This window comes from Stomoxys calcitrans, chromosome 1, assembly GCF_963082655.1.
Source record: "Stomoxys calcitrans chromosome 1, idStoCalc2.1, whole genome shotgun sequence".
Lineage (NCBI taxonomy): Eukaryota > Metazoa > Arthropoda > Insecta > Diptera > Muscidae > Stomoxys > Stomoxys calcitrans.
Window position 1 is genome coordinate 140,269,275 of NC_081552.1, and position 21,996 is coordinate 140,291,270.

The 21,996-nt window shown below is 40.1% G+C and overlaps 1 protein-coding gene across 1 annotated transcript in view; it reads left to right on the forward strand.

The window, feature by feature from the left end:
* Window positions 1–21,996, forward strand: part of LOC106085334 (protein encore) — a 273,307-nt gene that overhangs the window by 217,361 nt on the left and 33,950 nt on the right. The gene's annotated exons all lie outside the window — the stretch shown is intronic.

Consider the following 21,996-nt stretch of genomic DNA (forward strand, 5'->3'; position numbering starts at 1 on the left):
TTTTTATTTTGGTGCCATATAGCCCTATTTTCCGATTGAAGGCATAGAACGCACAAAGGCCGCATTACTTACACATAATTTACGAAATTTGGAAGTAATCCCTTGACACTCGTACCAGTTATAGTCAATACCAAAAACGGCAACACTGGTCTTGTCCCAAGGTCAATTTCCTATTCAACGATAATTTGAAATGTTTGTCTTTAATGACAAGACGCAAAGTTAAGGATTTATAAATCTACCATATAAAATAATATACATTTTATAGAAATCGGTTCAGGTTTAGATATAGCTATATATATATATATATATATATATATATATATATATATATATATATATATATATATATATATATATATATATATATATATATATATATATATGCATCTCCCTATTTTCCCTTTAAGGGCCTTTGCACACGCATTTATCAACTGAGCTTGTCAACATTTTGCACAATGCTTTCCTCTATGATTCCTAACATACGTACGAATTAGCCTGCATACTCAATGTGTTTCAAAGATCGGTTTTGTCCGAATTTAGCCCACCCTTACTTGTTTAAAGAGACATTGTTTGTTGCGGGAGACAAGAGTTTTTTGTTAGGACAAAATTTCGATGAATTTTTTCTAAAACATAAAATTTTAATGACATTTTTTCGAACACACAAAATAATGACACTTTTCTAAACCATAATTTTAATGAAGTTTTTTGCAATTTTTTCGAATGAAATTTTTTTAAAAACAAATTTTTAATAAAAAGATTTCTATACATAAAATTTTAAGGTTATTTTTATACCAACCACCGAAGGATGGGGGTATATTCATTTTGTCATTCCGTTGGCAACACATCGAAATATCCACTTCCGACCCTATAAGGTATATATATTCTTGGTCAGCGTAAAAATCTAAGACGATCGGGACATGTCCATCCGTCTGTTGAAATCACGCTACACTCTTTAACACTGATTCTTTTTTTTTATCCATAAGCAAGTTAAGTTCGAAGATGGGCTATATCGGGCTATTTGATTTTGATATTTTTCTAAAGACAAAATTTCAATGCAATTTTTTCTAACGACAAACTTTTAATAACATTTTTTAAACACAAAATTTTAATGAAATTTTTTCTTAAGACAAAATTCTTATGAAATTTTTGCTTAAGATAGAATTTTAATGAAATCCTTAAGACAAGATTTTAATGAGATTTTTTCTTAGAACACAATTTTATATTTCAAAAACATTTTTGTAAAAAATATCTCAATAAAAGTTTCTCTAAAAACAATTTCCCTGAAATGTTGACTCTTTTATTTTTTAATTTAGATGCTTTTTATTTAAGCTCAGGGTCTTTCTGTTTTTTTTTATTTAATATTTTCTATCAATATTTTGCATTTCATTGGAATGCATTTCAAAAATATGATATATCTAAATGAAAAACAAAACACGATTTCCGTATATGAAGCTTCAATTAAAACAAGTAAAAATGTGATAAAGTCAATTGAATTTCTGCAAAATTAGGCAAAAATTTAGCCTCTAGGGGGCGTAGCAGACAAATGGGGAGATTGGATTATATAGGAGCTATATCTGTCTATCGACCGATTTGGACATTTGCGGCTTGTGGGGACTCAAGAAGTCCAGTGAGGAGATCGGTTCATTTGGATCTATATCCAAATTTGAACCGATGTGGCCTTTTTAAGCCCCTACTGACCTAAACTAATAGGAAGTATTTGTGCAAAAAAGGGCCTAGCTTTACTCTCTCGAATGTAAGCGCGCTTTCGACAGACAGACGGACTGTCATGGCTAAATCGACTCAGAATGTCATTATATATATGTATACTTTGTTGGGTCTCATATAAATAATATTTCGGTGTGTTACACACGAAATGACGAAATAAGTACACCCCCATCCTCTGGTGGAGGGTATAAAAAAGCTAAATTGAATACAATAGTCCAGTATATACCAACATTTAATTTTTTCATTCTAAAAAGTTTTTTGAATTAAAATTTTTACAATCGGATATTGTCTGGCTGCAGATCGTAGGGTTATTCATTTCTATTACAAATTTAAATACAAAAATTCCTTTTTTAAGTAACGCAGAAAATGTGATTTTGCTTTGTAATATCATTTGACTGGTTTCCTAGATCGCAATTTCGTTTGGTACCACCAAGGATAGGTTAGGTTCGGTTTAAGTGGCAGTCTGCCATTAGACTCACTTAGACTCTTTCGTCCATTGTCATACCACAGGAACAGAAAAAGGAAGATGCCTTCTAGTTTCTAGCTTTGAACCATCCAGTTCGCTTTAAAAAGTCCAATAACTTGCGAATGTTCACATCCGCTAAGTCAAACAGGTTCTCAAACCTAATGTGAAACTCCTTCTGACTGCTAGTGCGGGACACACACACAGAAGGTATTCTACAGTCTCTTCTTCTTCGATGTCCTCACAGCTTCTGCAAAAGTCGTTGCTGGCAACCTTCAGTCTGTCAGCATGTTTTCCGTTTAGACAGTGACCTATCATGACGGACACAATGACTGAAACTGTTGACAATAAACCAAGATCTGGTCGACCAAAAGCACTTTCAGTTGGAGATGTGCGTTGGCTAGTGCGGCAAGTTCAGAAAACTCCGAAGACAAATGCGACCATTCTTCGTAAAAACACTATGGAATATTTAGGGAAGGAAGTTACTACACAAACAATTCGAAATACACTCAAAAGGCATAGTTACAGAGGAAGAACTGCACGTAAGAAGCCCTTTATAAATAAAATAAACCGAGTGAAAAGGCTAAACTTCGCAAAAATGTATGTAAAACAGCCCGAATCATTTTGGAAAACAGTCATTTTTGCAGACGAGAGCAAGTTTAATCTTTTTGGGTGCGATGGAAAGGTCATAGTGTACAGAAAACCAAATACAGAGCTTGAAGAACGAAACACAGTTGCTACTGTAAAACATGGTGGAGGTGGTTTAATGGTTTGGGGGTGTATGGCGGCTTCAGGAGCGGGAAATCTTGAAATTATTAATGGAGTAATGGATCATAAGTATTACATTGACATTTTAAAGAGGAATTTAAAAGATAGTGCTGTAAAACTTGGGCTTGGTAATAACTTTCAATATTATCAAGATAATGACCCCAAACATTCTGCTTTAAATACCAAGATGTGGATGCTGTATAACTGCCCCAAAGTCATTAAAACTCCTCCTCAAAGTCCCGACTTGAACCCAATTGAACATCTTTGGGAACATCTCGAACGCAAATTGAGAACGCGCAATTTTTCGAGCAAGAGTCAAATGCAACAGGTGATAATGGAGGAATGGACTAATATAGACCAAAATATAACCGCTAAATTAGTCCAATCGATGTCAAACCGTTTAAAAGAAGTTATAAGACGCGGTGGTCGAATAACAAAGTATTAATTTTTTTAAATTATGTTATTTATTTTTTTGTTTTTTTGCAATGATGAATACTTTTTTTGTTTAATTTTTTGTGTTCAGCTGTAAAATGGCCCTTTTTGTTCCAATAAATACTATTTTTTTCTTTAAAAACAATGAAATTGTGTACATATATATCACACAAGCACTACTGCATCATTAGTTTAATATGTTTTTATTCCAATTGTCTTTTGTAGACTTATTAAAAAAAAAACATTGAATGATGAATACTTTTTTTGATTGCTGTATATCCTTTGAAGTTTCCACTTCCTTTTCTGGTCTAGAAGGGATAGAAGTGCAGAATTTGTGCCCCTTGGCTTGGCACTAGGACATGCTGACACAAGCGAGTCATTCAGGACCTTTGTGGTCCGCTTGACCACTATGTCCATATCCACCGTAGTTTCCGCTTCCTTTTCTGGTCCAGAAGGGATAGACGTGCAGAATTTGCGCCGAAATCTATCCCAATCCCCCTTTTTTCTGTTTAGCCGAGGGACCACTTCGTCAGTATTTTCTCCAAGGCTGAAACGAATTTAACGATGACCAGAGAAGCTGTGGTTATCCAACACATCCCAGTCGCATATTCCTCCGATACAATGGTAATATCTAGTACCTCCTGCCTGTTCCTGGTAATAAAGGTCGGTTTATCCCCTTTATTACAAAACGCTAGATTGCATCCTATAATATATTCGATATGCATCTCACCCCTTTTGTTGACATCCGAACTTCCCCATATCTGGTGATGTGCATTAGCATCACTCCCAAGAATGAGGCTCTTTTTCCATACAGAAGCGGCTTCAACCAGCGACTTAAGGTTTGAAGGCGGCATCTCTGAATCGTGTGCCATATAAAGGGAAGCCAGCCAGTAATGAGACTTGTCTATTTCAAGGCTGGCTACTACTTAATCTTCAATGCTTAGCCACGGAAGAAGAAAAACATTTAGACTACTCTTTGCAAGAATACAGGCTCTGTGTCGCCCACTCTCCGTACCTTTTAGAAGTTTTAGTACCGGAATTCTTAGTCCACGATGACCAGAGAAGCTGTGCGCCTTGCTTACAAATTTTGACATATAGAATTCTCAAAAAACCTGCTTTGTTGTAGCAATTCGCCGATGCGGCGAACCACCTGATAAATACGCCTTGCTCCCCATTTTAAAAACAGATATTAAGAAATGTCATGTTAGATTCTACAATGGATATGTCTCTCAAACAAAATTGGAAGAGCACGCATCTTTGTTTGGCCCCTCGGCGTGCATTATAGTCTCCTCTTCCTCAACGTCCTCACAGCTTCCGCTTCCGCAATGAAAACAAAGAAATGGCCACTGTCAACACAGTATCCTTTGCTGCCCCATCACCAAATTGCAGTAATTTTTGAAGATCACAGTTCAAAAATACCAATTTTTTATCATTCTGGATATCTTCCTTCTTAGCCAAATCAATTATTTCTCGAAGTCAAATATCCCCGATTTCTTTTAAGCCTAGAGATGATGCCTATATCTGTAGGAGGTCCTGGCAGTTCCGTAAGGTCATCGGAGTATTCCGATGACAGTCCATAAACTTCCACAGACAGGCCCAGGTTAGGTTACAGAATACGTTCTCTCTGAAGCCTCTGGTCCATTGTGTTCGTCCTAGAAAGAAATGAAATAAGAGAGAAGAGAGAGGCGAAAGCCACTAAGAAAATATAAATAAAAACTAAAAAGCCTGTATAGAGATCGAAAGAAGTCTGACCGGCATAGGCTCCCGTCAGACATCCCACACCCTTGCAGAAGTCCAGAATGACTCAGGATCGAAAGACTGGGGAGAGCTCAGTGAAGAGAGGAGATGTTCACCCATAATCCAAGCATATCGCCATATCACCATACCGGTCGGGACTCCTACCAACTATCCACGGTCACGCTTCCCCAACTCAAATCAGCACATTCGTCATAATAGGACTCCACCATCCCAAACAGCCAACACAGAGCGGGGTCACCATCGGCGTCGCACTCCCAGAGTCTATCCGCGACCCAAACCTTGCCAGTTCGTCAGCCGCTTTGTTCCCCGCCATCCCTTGATGGCCCGGAGCCTAGGCGGGCTAGGTATGCATTAGCAAAATTTCTTGGTCACACAATGCTTTTGTTCACCTTAGTTCCCTTGAGAACGCGATGATGACCAGATGACCGCAATCCTTTGGTAGACTGCTGTACCGTTGCCAAATAAGGACATTCAGGACCATCCAAGGTAGACTGGCCAGCTTCCATGCTTTTGATCCGTCCCACAAGTCTCTCAATAAACTGCTTTGCTCTGATCAGGGATTCGGAGCGGAGCGAAGCAGGCCTAATTTTGTCGGGGCGGGAGCGACTTTTTTAGAACCCGAAGCGGAGAATAAATATGAGTACATATGTATTTTTATGCCCTCCGCCATAAGATGGTGTACACAAATTTTCCCTTTCCGCCATTCAATGAAATATTGATATGAGATCGTTCTGGCATTTTAAGTCGAATTAGCCATGTCGGAGGCAAGTTGTGATCCGATTTGAACCATACTTGAAACAGTTGGTAGAAATCTAAACAAACCCCTTCATGCTAAATTTTAGCAAAATCGGGGAGCTATATCTATAACCTGATATAGCTCCCAGATAAACTGATCGTCCGAATTGACTAGAGGGCGCAATTACTAGCCGATGTTTCTGAAATTTTGAACGTGGTATTTTTAATGACTTCCAACAGCTATAACAAGTACGGTCACTATCAGTCCCTTGCTTGCCATAGCTCCTTTATATTTGAAAAGGTCATTCAAAGAACTTGTACCATGTGATCCATGGTGGGGGGAACTTAACGCGCTTCTACTTCTTTTGGTTTACGAACTTGTCATTTTGGGGAATTGAAACAAAAATTTAAAATAACTCGAGATAAATGTAAAATTAGCATTTGTTAAACCATTATCGGAATAATATTACAGAACCGATTTATACCAATTTAAAAGGTGTCGTCTTTAAGTCGAAACAAGTAAAATCGCGCTAAGTTCGGTCGGGGCAAACATTGTGCACTCTCCACAATGGATAGCATTTGTCCAATTCTATGCACAGTTTCCCTTTAAAGGCAGAAACTAAAAAGTTTCAAGCAACAAACTCCATGAGTTTTCATACCCACCACAGAAGTTTTAATACCCACCATTTTCGACCCTATAAAGTATATATCGGGTTGATGGTCGTAAAAGTCTAAGACGATCTAGCCATGTCCGTCCGTCTGTTGAAATCACGCTACCGTCTTTAAAAATAAAGATATTGAGCCGAAACATTGCACAGATTCTTTTTTTGTCCATAAGTAGGTTAAGTTCAAATATGGGCTATATGGGACTATATCTTGATATAGCCCCCATATAGACCGATCTGCTGATAACAGGTCTTAGGCCCATTAAAGGCACGTTTCCTATCCGATTTCGCTTTCGAAATTTGGCACAGTGATTTGTGTTAGACCTCTCGACATCCTTGTTTAATACGGCCCAGATCAGTTCAGATTCAGATAGAGCTGTCACTGGTATGCATTCGTCGGAGGTTATTACGGAAATTGTGTCTGAGCCGAAAATTCATTGGGCGATAAGAAGTTTCGACTCCTTTGAGTCGCCAGTCCCTGATGATGTATAACCGGTTGAATTACAAGCTGTGTCTGATAGACTGGTTCCTTGGCTTAGGGAAATATACTCTGCTTGTATCAGCATGCCATATATACCTCTGGGATGGAGGGACAAGAAGGTAATTTTCATTCCGAAAGCAGGAAAACCTTACCACACGAAGGCGAAAGATTTTCGCCCTATTAGTCTGTCATCGTTTATGCTGAATACTCTGGAGAGGTTGATAGAAAAAACATATCTTAGGGCAAAGATTCCTGAAGATCGCCTGTTTCGGCAGCAGCATGAATATATTGGGTTGCCCAAAAAGTAATTGCGGATTTTTCATATAGTCGGCGTTAACAAATTTTTTCACAGCTTGTGACTCTGTAATTGCATTCTTTCTTCTGTCAGTTATCAGCTGTTACTTTTAGCTTGCTTTAGAAAAAAGTGTAAAAAAGTATATTTGATTAAAGTTCATTCAAAGTTTTATTAAAAATGCATTTACTTTCTTTTAAAAATCCGCAATTACTTTTTGGGCAACCCAATAGTAAAGGCAAATCCACTGAAACAGCCCTTCACGACCTAGTCGGCTACATAGAGGGTTCTCTCGCTTTCAAGGATTATATAATGGTAGCATTCCTTGACAATAATGTAAAACCGACGTCAATCATGAAGGAGTTGGAGTTTCTAGGCATCAACGCTACTGTAAGAAAGTTTATTAATAACTTACTTGCTAAAAGATGCATTACGGCAGGCTTGGTATCTGTGGATCTAAAAAGATGGGTCAGCAGAGGAACGCCTCATGATGGCGTGGCAATTGCGGTTAGGGGAAATTTTCTCAGCCCTCTTATAGATATACTTCAGGAAGCTCTACGTGCAACAGCGAAGTGGGCTACCGAAAGTAATCTAGGCGTAAATCCTTGCAAGACAGAAGAAGTTCTTTTCAACAGGAAATACAAGTTACCTTCAGTGGCACCTGTCTCCTTGGGAAGGGAGAGAGTTTCATTTGCAGAAAGCGCAAATTGACTGGTTGTTTCTCTGGACAGGATATTGAATTTCAAAGCCAACATTTTGGAAAGGGCAAGAAAGGCAACTCTGATAGAAACAATTGGAACTATGATATCGCTGGTAAAAGAAGTTACATAGACTTCTATACTGATGGTTCCAAACTAGACGACCAGGTGGGCTTTGGGGTGTACTGTAAAGATCTAGAACTGGTCATATCGAAGGGATTACCCGACCACAGCAGTGTGTATCAAGCGGAGATCTTGCAAATAAGAAAGTGTTGGAATGGCTAAGTTATAACGTCCTAACGACGATTGGCATAAATATCTTCTCAGGCGGCTATTGAATCCCTGGAGAATGTATTTCTGAACACAAAAACCGCCCTCGACTGTCGCAGATCTCTTAACGAGATGGCTGAACAGTTCAAAATTCACCTGTTGCGGGTGCCGGACCACAGAGATATCCCGGTGAATTGTAAAGCGGACGAGCTTGGGTATGCCTCTAGTGACATGGAAGCTAAGTTTTCAGGACCAGGCCCGATGGACATCGAATAATAGATGGTTACAAAAAGGGGATTGTGAACATTCGAAAACTATGTGGCCTGATCTAGACTTGAAGAGGTCTAACCAAGACTTGAAGAGGTCTACTGCTCATTATGTCCGTCATAATAGGTCACTGTCTAATTGGAAAACATGCTGACAGGCTGAAGGTTGCCAGTAACGACTTTTGCAGAAGCTGTGAGGACATCGAAGAAGGAGCGACTATAGAACACCTTCTGCGTGTGTGTCCCGCACTGGCAGTCAGAAGGAGTTCCACTTTAGGTTCTCAAAGTGAGTCTGATGGCAGACTGCCACTTAAACCTATCCTAACCCTAACATAGATATAGCTGCTATATAGACGGATCTCTTGATTTGAGGTCTTGGACCCATAATAGGCGCATTTATTGTCCGATTTTACAGAAATTTGGTATAGCGTGTTATGTTAGTCTCCTCGCCATCCCTGTTCAATACAGCCCAGATCGATTCAGATTTGGATATAGCTGCCATATGTACAGATCTCTTGATTTAAGGTGAATTTTTTAACCGATTGTGCTGAAATTAGGCACAATGTGTTGCATCAGGACCCTTAACATTCGTACCGGGTATGGTCGAGATCCGGCTATATTTGGATAAAGCTGCCATATGTATTGATCCGCCGATTTAATTTCTTGGGACAATAGATGCATGTTTATAACTTGAATTCGCTGAAATTTAACACAGTGGGCCGGTTAGGCTCCTCGATATTCGTGTTCAATAAAAGGTTAATTTTTTAACCGCCGAATTTGGTACAATAATTTGTGTTCGACCCTTACATAGCCTTCATGAATATGGTGAAGATCGGACTATATTTAGTCAAACCTTCTAGGTTCTAGGGGCTCAAAAATTATGAATTTTTTACCGTATTATATATATATACATATATATATATGTACATATATATATATATATATATATATATATATATATATATCGGAGGTGGTGGGTATCCAAATTTCAGCCCGGCCGAACTGAATTCCATTTTAATTGTTTCTTATTAATTTGGTTAGGAATTGTTTCCGGCATATGTTTAAGAACTTAAATACGATGATCGGTTTATATGGGAGCAGTAAAGGTTAGAGACGGAGTCAGACCATACTTGATATTGATGTTGGAGGTTATAGGAGAATTCATTATGCAAAATTTTAGCCAAATCCGATAAGAATTGCGCTCTCCAGTGGGTAAAGAAGTAAAATCGGGACATTGGTTTACATGCGAGCTATATCAGATTATGGACCGATTCAGACTATACTTGACAAGATCATATAAGAACCTGATATGCAAATAATTAGCCAAATCGTATAAGAATTGAGCCCTCTAGGGGTTTAAGAAGTAAAATCTGGAGATCGGTAACTATGGGGGCTTTATAAAGATAGACGTCGATCAAGAATACACATAATCGGTGTTGAATGTTGGTAGATATTGTAAACTTATTGGCAAAATTAATATACCATTTGTCCAATAACGGTGGACATCGTTATAATGAGCTACCGGGCGCGTCCACCGGTTGCGGATCCATACGGAATAGCTGCAACTGCAGTCGCGGATCGAGCGGAGAGCCTCATTGAGAGGACGGATGGCACCGGCTCTTGCTTAAATACTGAATGCTTTTGGCGCCTTTAAATAACCAATGGCCATCATGTTCCCGCGGTGATCGGTCTTATGAGCCGGAAAGAGTTTGCTCACTAATAGGAACTTCAAGTGGATCTTTACCTCCACGTATGGCTACAATAAAAACCAAAAGCCAACATGTGGCTACAACAAAAACCAACGGCAGCTGGAGGCCATTCTAAACATACTCCTGGTTTTTAAATCTGCCGCTCGACTGGAACAGACCACCAACCGCATAGGGGCCAATGCTGTTGTAGCATTCCTGCGTGGCTGTACAATAGACTACTAAAAAATCTATTACTGGGAGCGGAGATGTTCCTGCGGAGTGAATTAAAAAACACGTCCGCTCATCTCAATGGTTGTTGCTGGATGTTTAAAGACGCGATCCGACAACAACTCACCGATCCACTTGCAACTTCCTCATACAGAACGGGCCTAAAGATAATGACCAAGATTTGAGGCCTGGACAGGACCTGCTGGGGCCTCTGGGGTGTCATTGTATCCTGACATACTTTTAAGGGTTAACTTTTATTAAATTAGATTTAATACAGATTTTAATCTTTTTGAATTGAACTCAATGGACTCCCATAACCATATAAATAGTAATAATTGCTGCCGTATTGCGACCTAATTAGTCTGATTTAAAATATGTGTCGTATAGTTTTGGAAATTTTTAAAATCATTTGGTAGACTACTATTATTGCTATTGATCCAGCCGTTGGGAAACGCGTATGTCGGGCCATGTGCGTAAATATTTTGCAAACTATTTTAAGATAAAAATATGCAAAATCGGCTTAAAATTGTCTTGTCACAAGTTTTCGTAAATTATCTGTTTAATTAGTAACACCTGGAGCCGAATTACCGCATACGTGAACGAGTAAATTCGTTCGAAATATCTCTATTGTGAATGATGTATCTCTTTATTGAAAGGGAATTTTTTGAAATTTAAGAACGCGAATGTTTTAATCGGGAATTCTTTATAAAATTTCTTGGGCATACAAATTTATATAGAAGTGGTATGGGACCCATTGAATGCGCGATGAAATTTCATTCGCTACGAAAACGCACTCGATCACGTGTACGGTAATTCGGCCCCTGCTATCCTTCGAATCTGCTTTTTGTGTACCTATAACACTACATGCTTGTGTTCGCCGCTTACTAAGGTGCATTACACCATGACACTACAAGTCTATTTAGTTAAACCAATTTGCTATGTTTGTTAAAGTCGGCTATGCTTTATGTATATAGCTAATAAGTCGTTCTCACATCTTTGCTTTTTTGAGTTTTTTGTTTTTCCTAGGGCTATTCTTCTGGCAGAAGAAACCAAATAAGGTATTGAAGTTTTGTAACATAGCAACAATATCCAATATGTCCGGAAAGCGAGTTTCTCGCTTAATGGCGATACTATTTTTGTGATTCACAATGGGCAACAAGTGTTTTTCATGATTACTTATTTGCAACACTACAAAAATCTCAATGACATCACAATGCAAAATGCAAATCTGTGGAAATGGAGATGACCTATTGGCACAAAAACACTTAAAATAGTCTACAAAACCTTTGTAAATAATTTTAAAGCAAATGCTAATAGAAAGACAACTTTGCTATCTTAGTCCAAATTTATAAACAAAAGGTTTTGGAGGCCATTTTAGGTGCTTTTGTGCCAATATGCCAATTCGAGTTGTGGGGTTTTGTCATATTTCCACAGAAATTTGCCCATAAACATTCCACTAAGTCTATTAAGGAACAGGACCAAACTTCTGACATATCAACGAGTGCTGTCCGATTTAAGTTTAGGCTCAATGATAAGAGGCCTCTTTTTTATAGCCGAGTCCGAACGGCATGCCGCAGGGGACACCTCTTTGTGGCGAAGTTTGTTACATGGCTGCCAGTATTACGAGGGGATAACCACCGCTGAAAAATTTTCCGATGTTCTCGCTAGGATTCGAACCCAGGCGTTCAGCATCATAGACTGACATGCTGTATCGTAAGTAATGAAAGTAGAAAAAAACTTTGAAGTGAGCAGAGGTGTTTTTTGAGCTCCTTTTCTGTTGTAATCCGAATTGTTTGTCTCACAAAATTAAGCACAGTTCAATAGTTTGTTTGTTTTTGGCTCACTAACCCGTGTCACGTAATAAGCGTCAAACAAATAAACACAAAAAACCACATAAGGATATTCTTGTGTTTCATTAAGTGTCAAAGCTAAACTTGAGAAAACCAAGCCATACAAGCACACAAAAAATGCTCAAAGAGCAACGAAACGGAATAATGAACTTGTCCATCCAAACCACAACAGAGGAACATCATGAGAATCTGCTGGCAGACATCACACACGCCAACAATCTCTTAGAAAATGAAATAATGGAGAACGGCATCCGCAAAACGCGACAGAGAAGAGAGCTCTCAGCCACGTTTGGCCCGAAGAACACAACATAATTAAAGCTGCTACAACAGGGATGATAAATGAGATTTGAAAATGGTATAAAACATAAGTCAAAATGGTACTTTTTATTGCCAAATAGTACCATTTTTGTTACGGAATAGGAATCAAAGGTGGAGACCATCATTGCAGATGGGTTTTCTTCTAGGTAGCTAAATTTATTGGTCTAGGCTATCCATGAGAAAGTACCCAATGAGTCAAATAATGGCAATCATTAAGGACCTAAATGCACAAATTTTAAATACGCATTCTGTTTACCAAATTTATAATTTTTCGAACATCTTCCAGCTCGAGATCATATTCAATATTTTGTATTCAACGAATAGCATAGCAAAGAACTTATAAAAGTTGAGCAAGTGTGTGTTATTTTTCAAAATACTTTGACTGGTTAGTGGATCGCGATTTCCGTCACGCCGTGTAACTTCATCAGCACCTCTGTCAAGTTGATTAAGGTGCCCTACAACCCCAAAGGCTATTGTGTAGGGTGTAGAGCACGCTTTTGTTTTGAAACATGTCTCAAAAAGTCCTCTAACAAAATAAAAGAGCGAACCTGCTCGTCGCTGTGCTGTAGGTCAATGCGGCATAAGCACAAACACTTGCTGTGACATTCAAAGAATGTCAAGTGCACAACAAATAGAGTTTGGCAATGTTGGTGTGTTTGTTGTTCTTGGCATTGATGATTAGTTTGTATCGGTAAACTAGCTGACCCCGGTCCGCTGCGCCTTCTTTTACTTTATATGGAACAAAAGTTTCCTTGGAATATTTATTTTCGACTAACTTGACTAACAGTTTAACAATATAAGTGCCTTTGTTTGAATCCCATATGATCATTATTGGTCTACGAATTTAAGTTTGGATGTAAGGTGTACTCCATTCTTAAAATTGTTGATATCAGATACGTGGTCTACTCCCACATACCTTTAACTTGAGCCCCTTATTTCCATAGTCGGCAAACATGACCGGCTTGGGGGGTGTTTTGGGGAATGGGTGGCCACTCAGTGAGTTGGCCTTGAAAATATATATCGGATTCGGGTTCCACTTTAAAACCCCTCTTATTTAAGCCTCAAATTGTTATAGTCAGGAAACACTTCCTATTTGGGTGGTGTTGTGGGGGTGACGTGGCCCCATAGACACTTTTTCCGAATATTGATATCAAATTCGTGCTTTACTCCCAAAGACCTTTTATTTGAGCCCTATATTGCTATGGTCGTAAATTTGTCCCCTTTGGGGGATGTTTTTGGTGAGAGGCGGTCCCCAAACACTTGGTCCCATATTTGGATATCAGATTCGTATTCTACATTCAAATACCTTTTATTTAAGCCCCATATTCCCATGGTCAGTAAATAAGTCCAGTTTGGGGAGTGTTTTGGGAAATGGGTGGACGCCCAGAAACGTGGTCCCACATTAGGATATCAGATTCGTATTCTACTCGCAAATACCTTTCATTTGAGTCCCATATTGCCATGGTCGGTAAATGTGTCCGATTTAGAGGTGTTTGGAGGCTTGGGGTGGTCCCCCTAGCACTTGGTCCGACAATTGGATATCATATACGTTTTCTTATCCTAAATACCTTTCATTTGAGTCCATATAGTCGTGATTGGTCTAAATATATGTTTGGTAGGTTTTAGGGTGGGGCAGCCCCCCTACGTACCCCATCCGAAATTTGGATACCTTTTATTTATTTTTAGGGTACTATATGAGAGCAGACAAAATTTCGCTTAAATCGCACCACCCATCTCCGAGATCTGTCGTTTCTGAATATTAGGGTAAGGGGAGGGTCCGCCCCCCCCCTTTATATATCAAAAAGTGTAGTACCCTATTTTCACCACGGGGTCATTATGCACCATCTGTGAAAATTTCAAGAAAATCGGTTCAGCCGTTTCTGAGTCTATAAGGAACACATAAACAAACACAATTTGATTTTTATATATAAGATTGGGTAAATACCCGGGTATTTTCCCATATATACTCAAATGCTGGGTATTTATAATTTTGCAGATATCTTGGGGTATAAAAACATTTTCCAAAAAATTTTTGTTGATTTCGTATTCTTTGTTTATGAACCTGACCTTCTGGTCTAATAAAATCGGAACTTAATTATATATAGCCGCTATACACACCGATCTCCAGACTTACAGTCTTGAGGCAATAAATTGGTCATATTCCACCCGATATCGATAAAATTTGGCACAGTGAGTTCTTGTAGGCCCTTACCCATTTCTGTGACGTGTGGTCCAGATCGGACGATATATAGCTGCCCTATTGACTGACCGCCAGATCTCGCGATATAGGGTATTAAGGCCATTAAATATCCATTGATTACCCAATTTCGATGAAATTTGGCATAGTGAGTTGAGGTAGACCTTACCCATTCCTGTCAAATGTGATCCAGATCGGACCCTATTCGGATATTGCTGGCATATAGACGGATTTCCCGATGTCGAGTATTTGAGTTTATAAATGGAGCATTTTGTAACCTATTTCGAGGAAATTTGAAATAGTGAGTTTTGATAGACCTCTACACCTCTCAAATTCTTTAAATAGTCCTCCGCACATTTTTTTGAAGATAGCCCTACCAAAGTTTTACTCTATGATCAGCTTAATGTACCGTGTACGAAAATCTAACGCAAGTAATGAATATAGTCTAATAGCCATATTGCCGTACCTATCAAAAGCGTTTGAGCGTCCTATACATATACAAATAACGAATATCCTCAGCGTAATAAAATTCCGTAGTAATAAAAAGAGCCACTTCTAAACCATTGCCTGTCAAGTGTCAGTTTTAGTGCCACTTTTATTCTGTTTGTAAATATTTAAACGAATTACCAACTATTCTTAAACATACAAAAATACATATCTACGCATATGACATGTGAAGGTGTAATGAACCTTAATACGGCTTAACAAGCAATTTACTTGTGGTCCTTGGCAAACCATCTTATGACAAATCCTTAAAAATCAAACTTTTTACCTATAAATAACCGAACGAATGCAATTACTTACGAACATTTGGCAAAGATTGCAAATCAAAATATTTTACAAGTTCCCAAGGAAAAAAACTTGGACGTTATTTTTAATCAAACACTAGTATGGAGTGATCAAGTTGTTGCTGCCACCGGAAAAGTTTTTGGTATACTGAGAAATACAAGACACAAAATTTTACACCTATTCACATTCGCTCTCTCTCTTGGTCAATTCCTATCTTATACCGGTTATAATTTATGGAAGTGAATTATTTCCAAATTGATATTGAAGAATCAAACATAGACTAGAAGATGCATACAAATCGATCCTAAGATACGTTTATGGACCGAAAAGATTCGAGCGTTCCGAGAGAGATCGGAAAGGCTTGGAGTTCTTCTGCAGAAGTCGTTTCTGGCATCCTTTAGTCTGTCACCATGTTGTCCGTTCAGAGACGTTTGTTCTAGCCAGTGACAGTAAAGCGGTAGAGCCCTTCAAGTTTAGATTAGGCCACATTAATTTGGAATGCGGCTCAGGCAATGTGTAATCTACACTGCCTGGAACTTCAGACATTGTGTCAAGAATAACACAGTGTCCGTAGCCGCCATATGACCAAAAGGAAAGCTCTGTTAGCCTCACGGTAATGGTCGCAGCAATTTATCCAGCCGCAATGTCCAGAGGCATTAGGTGTAGCATTCAATTCAGTGCATCAGGTGGTGTCGTCTTCAGTGCGGCTATCCTTTGGATCCTTTGGTTGAGTATTGAACAGTAGGTGGACTTTTAAAGCGCCGTGCACCAGACCACAACACCATATAGCATTATAGGTCTGACAACTGCAGTATATACCCAATGCATGACACGCGGCCTAAGCCCCCCAACTTTTGCCAATGGCTTTCTTGTAGGGGTATAGGGCATGAGTGTTGGATTTGAAGTTCAATTTCCTGTCCAGCAAAACACCCAGGTATTTTGCGCTTTCTGCAAATGGAACAATCGCTCCTCCCAAGATGGCATGTTCCCCTGTAGCCAACATGTATCTCCTTCTGAAAAGAACTACTTCTCTCTTGCACGGATTTACGCCTAGACCACTTTCAGTAGCCCACTTTGCTGTGGCATGTAGAGTTTCTTGAAGTATTTCTCTAATAGTGCTTAGAAACTTTCCCCTAACCGCAATAGCCACATCATCAGCATACACGACCACTTTTACATCTTTTTCTTCCAGAGACTGAGAATATTTTGTTAATGACTATATTCCAAAGTAGAGGAGACAGTACACCTTCTTGAGGTGTTCCTCCCCTGACCCATCTTCTTAGATCTACGGATCCCAAGCCTTTTTCCGGAATGCATCTTTTAGTAAGTGAGTTATTAATAAACTTTCTTACGGTAGTGTTGATGCCTAGAAACTCTAGCTGCTTCCTGATTGTCGTTGGTTTGACATTATTGAAAGCACCTTCAATGTCAACGAATGCTACCATTGTATATTCCTTGACAGCGAGAAACCCCGTTTATGTAGCCGACTAGGTCGTGGAGGGCTGTTTCAGTGGATTTGCCTTTTCTATATGCATGCTGCTGCCGAAACAGGCGAGCTCCAGGGATCTTTGCTGATATGTTTCTATCAACCTCTCAAGAGTCTTCAGCATAAAGGATGACAGACTAATGGGACAAAAATCTTTCGCCTTCGTGTGGTAAGGTATTCCTGCTTTCGGAATGAAACTGACCTTCATGTCCCTCCATCCCACAGGTATATATGACATGATGATGCAAGCAGAGTATATTTCTAACCCGTCTATCAGACACAGCTAGCAATCCAATCGGTGATACACAATCAGGGCCTGGCGACTTAAAGGAGTCGTATCTTTTTATCGTCGAAGGTTTTTCGGCTCAGACACAATGTCCATAATAACCTTCGACGAATGCATACCAGTGAGAATTTGCACAGATTCTTTTTTGCCCATAAACAGGTTAAGTTCGAAGATGGGCTATATCGGATTATATCTTGATAAAGCCCCCATATAGACCGATCCGGCTATTTAGGGTCTTAGACCGATAAAAGCCACATTTATTATCTGATTTTGCTGAAATTTGGACAGTGAGTGTGTTGTGTTAGGCCCTTCGACATCCTTTGTCAATTTGGCCCAGATCGGTCCAGATTTGGTTTTAGCTGCCATATACACCGATCTCCTGCTTTAAGGTTTTGGGGCCATAAAAGGCGCCATAAAGACCGATATTTCGATATAAAGTCTTAGCCCCATAAAAGGCGCATTTATAATCCGATTTCAGTGAAATTTGACAGAGTGACTTATGTAAGGCTTTTCGACATCCGTATCGTATATGGTTTAGATCGGTTTATTTTTAGATATAGCTACTAAAAAGATCAATATTTAGTTATACACAATTGAACCATGGCATGTACTTATTGGTATTTGATCCAAATCGGAACATATTTCGATATATATGCAATGTGGGGCATAAGGTATGCATTTTTCACCGGGTTTTGACGAAATGTGGTTTACATATATACCCGAGGTGGTGGTTATCCAAAGTTCGGCCCGGCCAAACTTAACGCCTTTTTACTTGCTTACAAATTACCAGATTGCAGCTTGTGATATATTCGATAAGCAGGTCACCCCTTTCGTTTATATGCGAACTTGATTGCTGGTAGTTGAGTGGCAAACTTTTCTTCACTGTGACCTGTCTTTGGAATTCCCTCCCATCATCTATACAACTTATTGTCAACGCAAATAATTTCAAAACAAAATCTTTCAAAATACTTTCAAAGCCTATAAGTTGAATTATTTGTTTTTTTCCTATTTTTCTTTTTGAATAATTATTGTTGTTGAATTTCTGTATACGAATGTACATAAGTAAAACTTAACGCTCATACTGGCCGGGCAGTTAAACAGGTGACATATATCGTGCGGTCCCTGGTTACAATCGGGACATACATCTTGCACGTCGGCATCAATTCTAGCTCTGTAGGAATTGTGGCGGCTTCATCTGCCGGAACGTAATTGAGCCAGAACTACTCTGGTTTGCCGGGGAGGTCAATTTCTTCAGGTGCAATGGGTGGCGGTCGTTCTCCAAGGACTACATTCACCCGGTTGCCAATTACCGCATCTGCTTGAATGTTGTTTAGACCTGCTTGATATGCCGCTTGATCTAGAGGTTCTCTCTTGTAGCGCTGAACCTCACGCTCTTGATCATGTAGATCTACCTTAAGGCTTCTTGACGGTGGATATCTATCCACAAGATGATAATTTGGATGGTCTCTGCGACAACAGCCCAAAGGTATTGCTTAGGCATCATAAAGTTATGTCTTTGCACTGGTAGGACCTTTGTCCTTGCCAAGTGTTTTGGGACACTTGATGGTCGGAATCATTTCTCCATCCACCACCACAGTCAGCTCAATATTCACCTCACGCGTATTTGTAGTGAACAGTGTGGCTGAAGATTTGGTGGCGGATATCTTCAGATTTCTTGCAGCGAAATGTGAGGCAAGTTCGTTGAGGTAGACGTTCAACCTCAACGAACTTGTCGCCATGATCGTACAATCGCCCGCATATGATACGATCTCTATGCCGTCTGGAGGGGGTGGAATGGATGAAAGATAGACGTTAAACAGTGCCGGAGACATCACACCATTTTGGGGAACTCCCTGTTTTTACTCTACAGTGCTTCGACTTTCTATCCCTCAATTCCACAAATGACTGGCGACCACACAGATTATTCGCGACCCATCGTTTCATGCCTGGCTGGTGGGACGTGTTGGCGATGTCCTCAAATAATTTGGCATGGCGGACCGTGTCGAATGCCTTCGATAGGTCCAGTGGCACGAGGACCGTCCTATCACATGGCCTGGGCTGATTGAAGACACGGCAAATGTGTGCGGTGATGGCATGCAAAGCTGTTGTTGTGCTGTGCAGTCTTCGAAATTCATGTTGATGCTCGGCGAAGGGAAATTCTCCTACGAGGCTCGGGAGGAGCAATGCCTCAAGCGTCTTTGCCGCTGGTGAGAGAAGGGACATCAGTCTGTTGGACTCCCCCAAACTCGGGTCTTTTCCAGGCTTTAGTATCGAGATCACTCCGCCCATTTTCCAGACATCGGGAACTATAAGAGTGTTCAAAGACAGATTGAGGACAGTGGTAAGGTATTCAACTCCAGGTGATCCCTGATTCTTTAACATCAATGTAGAGATTTTGTTGGGTCCCAACGCCTTAGATGATTTGGAGCCACGGATGACATTCGTAACTTCGCCCACGGTAAATTGTGATGGCTGTTCATCGGCTCGGAGACCACGAATACGGCGAATGGCTCTCCTCCTTGCCCTGTTTCCCTCGGGATGCACAATAAATTGACGGTTGAACAACCTAGCGCATCTCTTCGGATCAGTCACAGTTATTTCGCCCAAAGTGGCTGAGGTCCTGTCATCCCGTCTACCGGGGTTCGAGAGTGACTCAACAGTAGACCACAGCTTGCCTAGATCGGTGCCTAAGTTACATTGCTCCAAGTGTTCCAGCCACAAATTCCGCTTATGTTCGTTGACTACCCTGTTTATTTCCAGATTCAGCTCGCTGATTCTGGGGTTAGCGGGGTCCATAGCACGAATCCCATCACGCTCGTCTGCGAGTACCACTGCTTGCGCCGGGAAATTGGGCCGCACTTTGGGTATTCGACCGGCTGGTATAAAGCGAGCGGCTGCTGCGTTAATGATGTCTCGGAATTTCCTCTCGGTCACTAGCACATCAGAGGGGGGCTGGCAGTTCACTGAAGCGGCGGTATACTCTCCGAAGCCAGTCCACTCGGCCTTCTTATAATTGATAAACGTCCAGCGCACAGAGGTTATGAAGTCGGGTGGTCGGTCGTTGGTGAGAATTATGGGGAGGTTGTCTGACCCCATAGAGATGACGGCTTGCCAGGATACGTCACTCAGGAGATTAGGGGATGCAATGGAGATGTCTGGCGAGCTGCTGCACCTCCTCGTAATCCTAATGGGGGCATCCTCATTCATCGTGCAAAACGTGGAGCTTTCAATCTGCATTAAAGTCCCCTAGAATCAGACTATTATGTCGGGGTTGTAAGGCTGGCCATTAATCAGGACATAGATACCATCCGGCGGTATGTACATGTTGTATAGCTCTATCTCGGCAGTACCGGACCTGACTGCTGACTGCTAGTCCGACGACGAGGAAGTAAAAGGCGACGACGACGACGCTTGTGACCCACTGCTGGCTATGTTCGCACAGCACCTTGTGACATACCCAGTATAACTATACTCCCGTAGTGATGTAAGGCCAGAGCAAGATCGGAAATGTACCCACTCCATGCACCGGTTACACCTCACTGACACCGACCTCATCTCACAAACCGAACAGAACCAGGGTCCGGGGTTGTTTTCAATCCCGGCACGGACCAGAAGCGGGCAGAGAAGGTGCTCCGGGATGTGCCTCTCCCATGACGAAAAAAGACGAACACGTACACTGAGGCTGCAGCTCTTGCCGATGAGGATTCCATCGGGTCAATCCGGTGCGTACAACCGACAGCCATGGGATTTATTTTGTATGGAGAAACTGCTAACTAAGTGGGCAAACAGCCTTATCCCCGTCAGAGAATGACAATTTTTACTATTCCGAAATCATAGAAATATATTGGGTTGCCCAAAAAGTAATTGCGGATTTTTTAAAAGAAAGTAAATGCATTTTTAATAAAACTTAGAATGAACTTTAATCAAATATACATTTTTGCACTTTTTTTTCTAAAGCAAGCTAAAAGTAACAGCTGATAACTGACAGAAGAAAGAATGCAATTACAGAGTCACAAGCTGTGAAAAAATTTGTCAACGCCGACTATATGAAAAATCCGCAATTACTTCTTGGGCAACCCAATAGTTCACAGTTTTCGTGAATGGGAAATACTCTTACACAAATCCAATTATCATATTCGCAACTCGATCGGCATAGGCAAATAACAATGAACGATATAGAGAACGCCGATAAGCCAAACTTCCAATTAAACAAAAAGCCAAAGTTGAAGATAATACTCATACCATGGGGAGGTTTCATATGAAGTGTATGTACTGGAATTTTCTGCATTATTTGGAAAAAATTAAAAACAAAAAAAATCACAATAAATGATAAATAAATTTGTATTTAACATTATTTTCATGTATTCAAGTCAAAATTTGTAAAACAAATTTTTGGTGGTATTGGTGTGGACATTTTTCCTGTAATAGTAAGACTAATTTACATTCAGCTCATTGCTAAAATGCAACTTCTTTTGTGGAGTGTGAATAGCGTGAGTCAGACTGAAAGTGTCTGAAAAAATCATCATATTAAGATACTCTCACAAATGGCGCCAGCTTTTGAAAGAGAAAATGTTTTGATGTTTTCGACAGGATTTTAATTC